Below are 12,978 nucleotides of genomic sequence, written 5' to 3' on the forward strand. Positions count from 1 at the left end.
TTTTGGCAAAATCTATCAAAATTACAAATGCATCCAGATATTCTACTTCTGGGAATTTATCCTTTGGATATACTTGCAGAAGTGAGAGATGATGTATGGACACGATTATTCTCGGCAGCGCTGTTTGCAATAGCAATAGACTGGAAACAACTCAACTGTCTGTTAGTAAGTGCTGGGTTAGGCAGAGTACAATCCATTCATAAAATGAGATACTATTTAACTATGAGAGAGAATAAGGGAGATCCATGCATCCTGACAGGGAAAGGATATCTGTAAGGGATAGTAAGTTTTAAAAGCAAGGTACAGATACTTCCCTGGTGGTCAATGGCTAAGACTCCATGCTCCCAAGGCTGGTCAGGGAACTAGATCCCGCATGTCACAACTAAGACCCGACACAGTCAAATAACAAATAAATTTTTAAAATATATGTTAATTTAAAAAAGCAAGGTGCAGAGCAGCATATATGATATTCCACCTTTTGTAGGAAAAAGAGGGAGAATTATATATACAGCTGACCCTCTAACAATTCAGGGTTACGAGCTCTGAATCCCTGCACAGTCAAAAATCTGTGTACTGCTATGTCTGCCTCAAAAACGAAGGAATTGATAAATGACTCACACAAAAGCAGGAAGTGGGGAATTCCCTAGTGGTCCAGTGGCGAAGACTCTGTGCTCCCAATACAGGGGTGCTAGGTTCGATCCCTGGTCAGGGAACTAGATCCCACCTGCCACAACTAAGACTCTATACAGCCAAATAAATAAAAAATAAATATTTGAAAGAAAAAAAAAAAAGCAGGAAGTGGGAACAGTTCAGATAGAATCAGGATTCAAACTTCAGTTCTTTTGATTCCAGATACTGGGACCTCTAATCAAACACAAACTTTCCCCCACACAATTAATATAAAGATCTATAAAATGAAATCCCTTGAAGTCTCCTACAGATCTTAATATACCCATTCTACAGCTGGAGTTTGTCCAGGTACCATATTTATTGGGGAAAAAAATCTATGTATAAGTGGACTCACACATCTCAAACCCATGTTGTTCAAATGCTGACTGTATAGTCATAATCTTACTGAGAGGCAGTATAACCAGTGATTAACAGCACAGGCTCAGAAGCCAGACTGCCTGAGTGCAAATGTACTTTTGGGTGCCAGGCTGGGTTCAGTAGTGTCCCACCAAGATTGATGTCCATCTGGAACCTGGGAATGAATGTGACCTTATTTGGAAATAAGGTCTTGTTTGCAGATGTAATCAAGGTAAGACAAGGTCATTCCTACATTCAGTATGTAGGTATAAGAACGGTATTCTTATAAGAAGAAGAAAATTTGGGCACAGAGACAGGCAACACACATATGAAGACAGAGGCAGAGACTGGAGTGATGCATCTACAAGCCAAAGAATTCTGAGAATTGCTGGCAACCACCTGAAACAAGGAGATGAGAGGCTTGGAACAAATTCTCCCCCGAGCCTCCAAGAAGGACTGAACCTTGCTGACCCCTCAATTTTGGACTTTTAGCCTCCAGAATTGTGAGAGAATAGATTTCTATTGTTTTAAGCTACCCCATTTTTGATAATTTCTTCTAGCAACCCTTGAAGCTGTAGTGGTAATATAGCTACTTAGAAGCTGTGTCGTCTTGGGCAAGTTATTTAGCCAGCCTCTCTGTGCTCCAGTTTTCTCATTGGTTCTGGAACCAATCCCCAGCAGATACCGAGGGACAATAGTCACCAAGTCTCTATATTCTTGGACAAGTAATTCAGCCTCCTCGGGCCTCAGTTTCCCCATCTGTAAAATAGGAACAATGAGATTGACCTTTCTGTACATTTACTGTGCACAGTAACCCAACAGGCACCTCACATGCATCATTTCACTTCATCACAAAGCAGATTTTATTAATATACCCATTTTACAGATGAGGAGGTTTAAGGAGTTTAAGCAGCTTGTTCAAGGTCACTTGGTCAGTAAATCGAGAAGTCAGGATTTGTCTAGAGGCCAGTGTCAGGGTTATGGAGAGAAGGCAGTGTGAATCAGTTCAAGCAGACCCTGGGTCAGACCCCAGCTTGTCCACTCATTCACTAGTTGTGTGACCGTGGATAAGTCTCTGGAGCTCTCTGGCCTCTAACCTTATTAACTGGAAGAATGACTCTACTTTGTATGGAGATAATGCAGGTAGAATGTCTAGAACAGGGCCTGGCACACAGTAGGTGCTCAATAAAAGAGGATTCCCGCCCCCTTCCTTCTTTGCCCTCTCCCTCCCTTCTTCCCCTTGTCTGGTAGGGATTTCAGGCCTGTGGGCTAACCTGGCTGAATTGAGACATTGTTGGTGTTCCTTCCTCCCATACTGATGAAGATCGGAGGACTTCTGGGGGCATACCCACTCCCAGGGTCTCTCCATTCCCAGGGAGCCTCAGCCTGCGGCCATATAGGGATGGTCTCCAGTCTGATGTACACACAGCCCAAGGCAAAAGGGGAGATCCCAGCTCCAGGCCTGACACGGAAACCATAGCATTGTGCCACCTCGTTGCACAGCGTGTGTGTGGCTGTGGTGTGCACACAGGAGATAGAAGCAGTGGCACTCTAGCAGGGGGTGGGTGCAGGGGAGGTGTCTGACCCTCTGCTCTATGTTGAGTGACCTGCTGGGGCCACAACCTGTTGGGAGGTGAGCGTGTTGTGTGGATGTCTGTTGGCACGGTCTAGCTGGTACTTGTCAAGTGACAGCCCAGTAGGTTGCTAAAGCTACGCATGGTGGAGCAAACAGGAATTGTACCCCGAGGGCCTGAGCTACCCATACTGGCCCACTCTCTTCCGCCCACCGCCCATTGTCACCGCCTCACTTAGCACCCTGGCCCCCAAGGGCCTCGGGTCTCACAGGCTGCAGGAAATACCAGGGAGCACTGGGGCAGAGTAACCTCCCCCATCCCAGGAGGGCTCCTATATTCAGGAAATAAACAAGCCCCCCATAAATCAGGAGGGGCTGCAGGTAGACTGCAGAAACACCCTTGAAAGCAAGGGTCTATACTCAGCAACGCTCCCCACTTCAACCAGGAGTCCCATACTTGAGAAAGGGTTGCTGAGGAAAGGAAAGGAGTCCTGCCCAGAGGCAGAGGGACGGCCAAGTTAACCTGACCCTTATCTAGAAGCTCCAGGGTGCCAGTGGGATGCTACATAAGGACTGGCTTCTTCTTGGTGCCACCGACATGGAGGCAACATTGGATATTGGACCCCAAGGCCCTGGTCACCAGCATCACCTCGGAGGCCATACTGAGGGACTGCATGTGGCTGAACTGGAGTTCGATAACCAGCTCTGAGGGGCAGGAGAGAGCATGAGACTGGACTTCCAGGGACTCCAGAATCGTTGGACTGCAGACTCAGGACTGAAGGAGTTCTCTGGCAGCCTCCAAGGCCATACACCATCTCCACCACTATTCTCACTCACCTCTGAAATATCCCAGTCCACCCCATGAAAAGACTTCAGCTGCCTCTGAAGGACTCCTGATCCCTCTGAAATAATCCAGGGTCCCCCAGAAGACTTCAGCCTTCTCTCTAACATTCCAGCTTCTCTCTAAAATACTGTAGATCCTCCTCACTCCCCATAATACTCTAGCACAGAGGTCCCCGACCTTTTTGGCACCAGGAACTGGTTTCACGGAAGACGATTTTTCCACAGACCAGGGGTGGGAGGATGGTTTCAGAGTGATTCAAGCATATTACACTTACTATGCACTTTATTTCTATGATTATTTCTGTAATTATTTCATAGTATTTCTATGACATCAGCTCGATCCTCAGATCATCAGGCTTTAGATCCTAGAGGTTGGGGACCCCTGATCTAGCATCTTCTGAAATAACCCAGCCCTTGGTGAAGTCCTGTAGCTCACCCACTGCGCATCAGACAATATTCCAGTCGTCTCTGGAGTACTCCGGCCCTTGCATTGAAACTGCACTCCACTTTTAAACTGCAGCTCAACTTTAAATGTGTGCTCCAAGTTCAGCACTCTTGTTTTCTGTCTGCAATATGCCAACGTCCTTAATACTCCTCACCCCACTAGAGTACTCTAGTCCTAACTCTCATTATAATCTCCATCCCCCGTGAAGATCTTCCAGCCCCTTCAGTAACACTCCAAGCCCACTCTACAGCCCAAAACCTCTGGAATGTTCTGCCTGGCCCCAAAGATGGACTCCCAGGCCTTCCTAGGACACACAGCGAGGTAGTTCTTGCTCTGGCACTCAGTCTGCTGGTTCCGATGCCCTCCTGGGCCTCATATGGCTGTTGGACGTCAGCGTAGCGCACAGTGTCAGTATCCCTTCTGGGAGGAGGCTCCCACCAGCTTCCTCACAGTCCTCCAGCCAAACAGACTCTCCTTCTAGAAATCTTCCCTCCACTCTGCCCAAGTTAAGAGCCCCACTGACCAAACATGATTGTAGTCCCCAAAGGTTAGGGGCACCCAGGGTCTGGGGGACGGTACACTGTTGACCTGCCTGGTTGACTGGTCAGGAGCTCCCTGCCTGGGTCAGCCACCCAGGGTAACCCTACAGGTTCATTCAGCCCTAGCACCTGGCCGGTTTCCCCCTTGTGCTGCTCTGAGACACCTGTCCTGTGGCTCCATAGGTCTAAGATAATAAGGCAGATGGGCCAAGGCCAAGTTACCTCTGTTCAAAAAACACAGTGACCCACTGTGGCCCCCCAACCAGGGAGCAGAATGGGGCCCATGAGGAAGGTTTGGGGGCCACCGGCCCTTTTCTGTGCTTATCTAAGTGTCACCCACTGGGTCACCCTTATGTGAATGTAGCCAGAATCTAGCAAGTCCCTGACCACAAGGTGGCTCCATGGAAGGGGCTATTCATTATGGGTTAGCAAATGGAAGGAACTAGGTTCCAAACCCAGCTCTGTTGTGTTACTTTAGGTAGATCACTTACCTTCTTTGAGCTTCAGTGGCTGAGCCTTTGGAACAGGTAATAATCCCTTTTAAAAAAATATTTAGTTATTTGGCTGCATTGGGTCTTAGGTGTGGCACTAGGGCTCAGTAGCTCCATGGCATATGGGATCCTAGTTCCCTGGCCAGGAATTAAACTGCGTCCTCTGCACTGAAAGGTAGATTCGTTTTGTTTTTTTTTTTTTAATATTTATTTATTTATTTGGTTGTGATGGGTCTTAGAGCATGTGGGATCTAGTCCCATGGCCAAGGATCGAACTCGGGCCCCCCGCATTGCAAGCACAGTCTTAGCCACTGGACCACCACAGAAGTCCCTGGAAGGCAGATTCTTAACCACTGGACCACCAGGAGAGTCTCCAGATAATAACCCTTATCTTGCCCTGTACCAGTTTGCTTCAAGGCTCAAGTGAACTAGTAGAGAATGAATCTTTCATTTAATAAATATTTATTGAGTGCCTACTATGTACCAGATCTGCATCAGACATAGACATAATATATTTATTATTTCTCCCTGCACCGACCAGTTTATGAGCATGAAGAAGGTCAAGTATAGAGTGGTGGAGGAGAGATGCCAAAACTCCAGTTCAGACATCCCTCCTTGGCTCCTAACAGCCTGTTGTACGCCTGCTATGTACAAGGTACTTTCAAAGGCATCATATCCTTTACTCCTCATCCTGGGAGATGAGGAGTTCTGGTTTTACTGATGTAGAACTAAAGCTTAGAGTTGTTAAGTCATGGTCTAAGACAACACAGTAATTTATGGGGCCTAAACTTTGGTCCATCCTGCCTTTGACAAAGAAGAGGTCAGAGCAGCACCACACCCCACTGCCCTCCATGAACCAGGTCTGTTCCTGGAGCCAGGACCACTTCTGTCCTCTGAGAGTCCCTGGTCCATACAAGACAAGAAGACTAGACTCCAAGCCAGACATCTGGAGGTTGAATAGCCCTCATAGGGCATCTTGTCCCACCCTGTCCTTGTACAGATCAGGAAACAGAGGCCCAGAGGTGGGTAGACACTTGTTCGAGGTCACACAGCCCATGAGGGGCCCTGCCTCTTACCCAGGTGAAAACTTGTTGTGTACTGGAGTGGGTTGCTATTGCCTTCTCCACTGTAAAAGACAGAGCATGCCAATAGCCCTCCTTCCCAGGTGGTGCTAGTGGTAAAGAAGCTGCCTGCCAATGCAGGAGACATAAGAGATATGGGTTTGATCCCTGGGTCGGGAAGATCCCCTGGAGGAGGGATGGCAACCCACTCCAGTATTCTTGCCTGGAGAATCCCATGAACAGAAGAGCCTGGCAGGCTTGGCTACCCACTCCAGGATTCTTGCCTGGGAAATCCCATGGACAGAGGAGCCTGGCTACAGTCCATAGGGTTGCAAAGAGTTGGATAGGACTGAAGCGACTTAGCACAGTACAGACCAGAAGTGCTCAATGGCCAGAGAAGGGGAAAAAAAATACTGCCTGCCTAGAAGACTGAGCCTGGGTAAGAAAAGAGGAGAGAGAGGCTGCCTGTCAGGGGGACCTCTGGGCCAAGGGTTGGCAATCGGTCTCATGTGCATCACCAGGGGGTCCATCCCCTACCCATACACGAGGACAGTCCATGAGGATGCCCTCTGTGGCTCACCCAGGTGCCTCCTGAGACCAACCATTCTGCTGCTGAGCTATTCTGAGAACGTGGTTCTTCCTGCTCCTGAACTGAAACTCGGCCGCCCGAGGCTGCACCGCTGGTCAGAATTCTGTTGTCTGGGTTTCCAGGAGCATCAGCCCAGAGCCGCTGGGGTAGGGGAGCGGCTCGATCAAAGTTCTCACCAGTGAGCCAACTCCTCCTTCTCCTTGAGGACCCACCAGACACTCCCTCCTCTGAGGAGTCATCCTTCTCCCTCAAGCAAGGTTCATTCCTTCCTTTATTCAACTTATTTTTATTTGTGGCTGCGCTGGGTCTTTGTTGCTTTGCCTAGATGCAGTAAGTGGGGTCTACTCTTCGTTGCAGTGTACAGGCTTTCTCACTGCAGTGGCTTCTCTTGTTGCAGAGTATGGGCTTTAGGGCACGTGGGCTTCAACAGTTGCAGCCACTAGCTCAGCAGTAGTTATGGTCCATGGGCTCTAGACCGAGAGTTCAATAGTTGTAGCACAGGGGCGTAGTACTCCGAGGCATGTGGGATCTTCCCAGACGAGGGATCAAAGCTGTGTCTCCTGCATTAGCAGGCAGATTCCTATCCATTGCACCACCAGGGACATTCCTTTCATTCTTATTTTCAACCAGCGTCTATCTATTGATGTGCTGGGAACTATTGATATGCTGGGAAGATCTAGGGACAAAACCCCTGCCCTAGTGGAGCCAAAAGCCTAGGAGGGAGAGAGGAAAACACGTTGACCAATACACACCATGATAGCTGTGTTTTTCCCAAGAAATCTCTAGCCAAGTTTTATATGCTACATTTGGCAATGATGTTGTCTCTTTGGTCTCTTTTCATGTAACACAGTGACCCCCATCTTGCCTTTAAAAAAAAAAAGACAAGTTTTTAAAATGACCAGGTCAGTGGTCTTCCAGAATGTTCCACATTATAGCTGAATGTGAAGGTTCCCTCTAGTGTTGTTTATCCTCTTCCTCTAAATCCGGTATCACTTGTAAGTGGAAGTTAGGTGGAGAGCGCAGATTGGCAAACATTTTCTGGAAAGGAGCAGAAAGTAAATATTTGGGGCTTTGCAGCGCATACCAGAGAAGGCAATGGCACCCCACCCCAGTACTCTTGCCTGGAAAATCCCATGGGCGGAGGAGCCTGGTAGGCTGCAGTCCATGGGGTCGCTGAGGGTCGGACACGACTGAGCGACTTCACTTTCACTTTTCACTTTCATGCATTGGAGAAGGAAATGGCAACCCACTCCAGTGTTCTTGCCTGGAGAATCCCAGGGACGGGGGAGCCTGGTGGGCTGCCGTCTATGGGGTCGCACAGTCGGACACGACTGAAGCGACTCAGCAGCAGCAGCAGCAGCGGCGCATGCAGTCTCTGTCGCAAGCATTCAGCACCGTCATTGTAGCATGTACACAGCACACAAATGGAGCATGGCTACGTCGCAATGCAACGTTATTTAAGGATGTTGAAACTGAGATTTAATGTAGTTTTCGTATGTCACGCAATATTATTCTTTGATTTGGGGGGAACCATTTAAAAATGTAAAAATTGGGACTTCCCTGGTAGTCCAGTGGTTAAGAATCTGCTTGCAATGCAGGGGACACCGGTTCGATCCCTGGTCTGGGAAGATCCCACAAGCTGCAGGGCAACTAAGTCCACATACCACAACTACTGAAGCCCCCATGCCTCAGAGCCTGTGCTCGTCAACAAGGGACACCGCTGCAGTGAGAAGCCAGAGCACAGCAATAAAGAGGAGCCCCCGCTTGCCGCAACTAGAAAAAAGCTGGATGTAGCAATGAAGACCCAGCACAACCAAAAAAATAAATAATTTTTTTTAATGTAAAAACCATTCACAGTTCATGGGCTGCACAAAAACAGGCAGAGACCATCTTTGACCCATGGTTTGCTAAGCCCTGATTGGATTTAGGTTAAGCATCTGTAACAAGAATTCTTCATAATGATGGTGATTGTCTAACAGTTATCGAAGGAGGAGGCACAAGGGCCAACTTACACGAGTTACGGGTGAGTTACGGGATGTCCACTAAATCTCTCCATTGAAAAGGGAGAGCCTCTTTGCCAAAGCCCAGTCAGCTGTGCAAGACTCCTTCTGCAGCACATAAACATTGTGCTCTTTACAACCTTTCACCTAGGGACTTCCGCGGTGGTCAAGTGGTTAGGAATCTGCCTGGCAATGCAGAGGACACGGGTTCAATCCCTGTCCCACATGCTGCAGAGCAACTAAGCCCCGTGCACTGCAACTACTGAAGCCCACATACCTTAGACCCCATGCTCCAAGACAAGAGAAGCCACCACAACCAGATGCCCGAACACCTCCAACTAGAGTAGACCTTACTCTCTCCAACTGGAGAAAGCCCACATGCAGCTATGAAGACCCAGCACAGCCAAAAAAAATAATAATTTTTTAAAAATTCAAAAGAAATCCCTTTACCTGGTGTTTTTGGTACCTTCGATGCACTGAACTGTGGCCTCCATTTAAATTCATAAGTCAAAGCCAGAACCCCAATGTAACTATCTTTGAAGATAGGGCCCTTATGGAAATAATTAAGCTTAAATAAGCCATAAGGGGCTTCCCAGGTGGCACAGTGGTAAAGAATCCACTTGCCAATGTAAGAGACACAGGAGACATGGGTTCGACCCCTGGGTTGGGAAGATCCCCTGGAGGAGGAAATGGCAACCCACTCTAGTATTCTTGCCTGGAGAATCCCATGGACAGAGGAGCCTGGTGGGTCGCAAAGAGTCAGATACTGAGCATGCATTCTTATAATCAAAGCCATAAGGGTGGGGCTCTAATCCAAAGCGTATCCTTATAAGAAGAGACAGTGGAGAGTGCCTTCTCTCTCTGCCAGGTGAGGACACGTAGAGACGGTGGCCATCTGCAAGCCAGGAAGAGAGTTCTTACCAGAAACCCACGTTGATCTGGAACTGCTAGCTTCCAGAACCATGATAAATAAATGCTTGTTGTTGGAGCCACACAATCTATGGCTTTGGTATGGCAGACCGAGGTGACTAATGCAACATCACTGAGAGTTCTTGCCTAAATCAATTATCAGTTGAGGCTACAAGATGGAGTTTTTCTAGTTCTCACATTCCTTCTAGTATATTCACTTCAGTTCAGTTCAGTCGCTCAGTCGTGTCCGACTCTTTGCAACCCCATGAATTGCAGCATGCCAGGCCTCCCTGTCCATCACCAACTCCTGGAGTTCACTCAGACTCACATCCATCGAGTTGGTGATGCCATCCAGCCATCTCATCCTCTGTCGTCCCCTTCTCCTCCTGCCCCCAATCCCTCCCAGCATCAGACTCTTTTCCAATGAGCCAACTCTTCGCATGAGGTGGCCAAAGTACTACTGGAGTTTCGGTTTTAGCATCATTCCTTCCAAAGAACACCCAGGGCTGATCTCCTTTAGAATGGACTGGTTGGATCTCCTTGCAGTCCAAGGAACTCTCAAGAGTCTTCTCCAATGCCACAGTTCAAAAGCATCAATTCTTCGGTGCTCAGCTTTCTTCACAGTATATTAGGTGACATTTTTCTACAAAGAAAAGCTTTCCTTCAAGTAGCAATGAACAGCAGCCTCTCCAAAGAAAGGCAGGATAAATGCTACATTTTCTAAGGGAAAGTTTGGAGGTTTTTGTGTGTTTTTTTTGGTGGGAACTTCTGTTTGTATGCTGAGAGGTTAATTCTTTGGAGAGGGAGAGACATGGTGCAAGAGAGGAGGTCACAGAAGGTGTGAAGTCCTAAAAAGGTGTGAGGATGTGGACTGCAAGTGGAGGAAGGAAGGGGAGGACAGAAGAAACGATGTGAACTGGCCCTCTGGGTGGATGTACAAGGCCAACTTACTAAGAAATATGCCGGAGGATTGCTGAGCTTGGTTGCATGCATGCTAAGTCGCTTCAGTCATGTCTGACTCTATGCGACCCTGTGGACTGTAGCCCGCCAGGCTCTTCTGTCCAGAAATCAGAATTCCTCTGAATTCTCCAGGCAAGAATACTGGAGTGGGTTGCTATGCCCTCCTCCAGGAGATCTTCCTGACTCAAGGACTGAACCCACATCTCTTATGTCACTGGCATGGGCCCGCAGGTTCTTTACCACAAGCACCACCCGGGAAGCCCGCGGGGCCTCATTAGTGTTCTTGGAATCTGGGAGCTGTCACCTTGTCTGTCTGGCAGGTGCTTTTCTCCTCCACACCCAGAAAAGGTAGATAGTTTGATTGCTGCAGGTCTGGGGCTTTCCAGGCAAGCACCCTGGAGGGTGAGGGGCATGGCAAAGGGGCACCACCACAACTGACCACAGAATCCAATATGGTTGAAAACAGAAGCGAGAGCAAGAGTGATGGCTGGATGGGAACTGGATAGGAGTGCTCAGCTACTTGCTGGCCCTTGGTTTTTAGTTTTGATATCAGTTTTCAGAATTTATTTAAAGGAACATGCAAGCGTGGGAACTACAACCACTAATGACAGTGAGAGAGGGTGTTCAACAGGCCCCTCGTATGGTCTCTTTGTCCTGCGCCCATCGTGGGGAGCAAAGTGCCACACGGAGGGCAAGGACTGGACCTGACTCCTGTTCGAGCCTCCACCACCCAGCCTGGCACGGGCTAGTGACAGGGAAAGTTGAGTTTGATTGGCTGAATGAAAGAATGATAGCAAACACTTTATACAGCACTTACTATGTACAGGTCACAAGTACATATGTACAAGTCACTTACTATGTATGAGCACATTGATTTCTCCCGAGACTCCTGTAAGGTAGACTCCCCCATTTTACCGATGAAAAAACAGAAGCACAGAAAGCTAAAATAATTTGTCCAAAGTCATGGAGCTAGAAAGAGGCAGAGCTCATCTACAGACCAGGCAGTCTGGGCCCAGAGAGTCCATATTCCTCATCACCAGGATATTCTGAATGGATGAAGGAGAGTCATAGAATCGGCTTATCTCTGTCCTGGGTGAAGCCAGGTATCTCTTGAGGTCAGAGCCCAGATCTGGTCAAGAGAGAGCCAAGTCAACCAACAATGAACTGAGAACTACTCTGTTCTAGATTCTGACAACTGCCATGAAGGAGACAAACTCGGTGCTAAGGGCAAGAATAAAGGAACCTCCTTAGATGACGTGGTCAGGGAAGGCTTCTCTGAAGAGGCACTTCAGGTAAAGGATAGAAAGGACCCAGTGCTGTGAAAAACAAGGGAAAGAGTGTTCTAGGAAGAGGAAACTGCATATGAGAAGATCTTGAGGCAAAAAGTCAATGTATTCTAGGAACTGAAAAAGATTGCAGTGTGGCTGAAGAGGAAGAGGGCCCAAAAGGAACTTAAGAGGTGGGTAGGGGCCACGACTCTTCCGAAGCCACGAAAAGGGTTTGGATTTAGTTATTTTTCGCTATTATTGAATTGTATTTTTGTTATTCTAAGCAGAATGGGAAGTAAGCCATTTGAGTTGGGTTTTTTAGTTTGTTTGATTTTTTGCCATTAGTGTTTTAAGCAAGGAACTTATGTGGTCTGATCTGTATTTTAAAAGCAACAGTTCTGTTCTTCCATTCATTTGGATAGTCAGTCATTGATTCTTCGATATTTTCATTTGTTCTTTAATTCTTACATTCATTTATTTTTTCATTGGACTTTCATTTGTTTGCCTGCTAGTTCCTTTTCTTCTTGATTGTCTCATGCACTCCTGTACTCAGAGAACCTGCCTCTCTGTGCCAAACCTTGCCCGGACTCCAGGGGCCTTGCCAAGAGCCAGACACAGTCCTTGCCCTTGAGAAAAACATATCCCACACCCCACACCCCAGGAACCAGTGGTCACCAAGCAAATGATGCTGAGTGTTCTGCTGGAGATGAGAAGCCAGACCTTGAAGAATGACAGAGCCTGATAGATTGGCGGGGGTCGGGGGGGAAGGGGGGTGGTCCCCAGGGGAAGGCACCAGTGCCTTCATGTCTATGGTCCCTAAGCCTGACACCTGACCAGCAATGATAAATATGTTTGTTAATTGAACAGGTGGGACAATGGTCAGGCAGGAAGTACTTGATGGTGTCCAGGAGGTGACAGTGTCCAGCCAAGGTGAAGCCACCCTCCACAAGTCCCTGCACCTCCAGCTCCTCCTCTGTGCCTTCCTCCCCACTCTTCCTCCAATAAGTAAGGCATTCTTACCTCTACCCTACTGTTCTCTGCTGCCCCGCAATCATATTGAGACACACCTGAGCACACACATGTGCACAGGCATTCACAGGCATCCCTGCTCACACACAGAAACACACATGCCTACATAATGCGTCCCTTTGTTGATTCCAAAATTGCAGTCATCGTGTTCATTGCCTACAACCACACATTCACACATCTGTGCTTACGCCCCCTCCAGGCCTCCCCACCATATCCCAACACACATACTTCACCAAACAGCCCTC

This window comes from Bubalus kerabau, chromosome 3 (genome assembly GCF_029407905.1).
Source record: "Bubalus kerabau isolate K-KA32 ecotype Philippines breed swamp buffalo chromosome 3, PCC_UOA_SB_1v2, whole genome shotgun sequence".
NCBI lineage: Eukaryota > Metazoa > Chordata > Mammalia > Artiodactyla > Bovidae > Bubalus > Bubalus kerabau.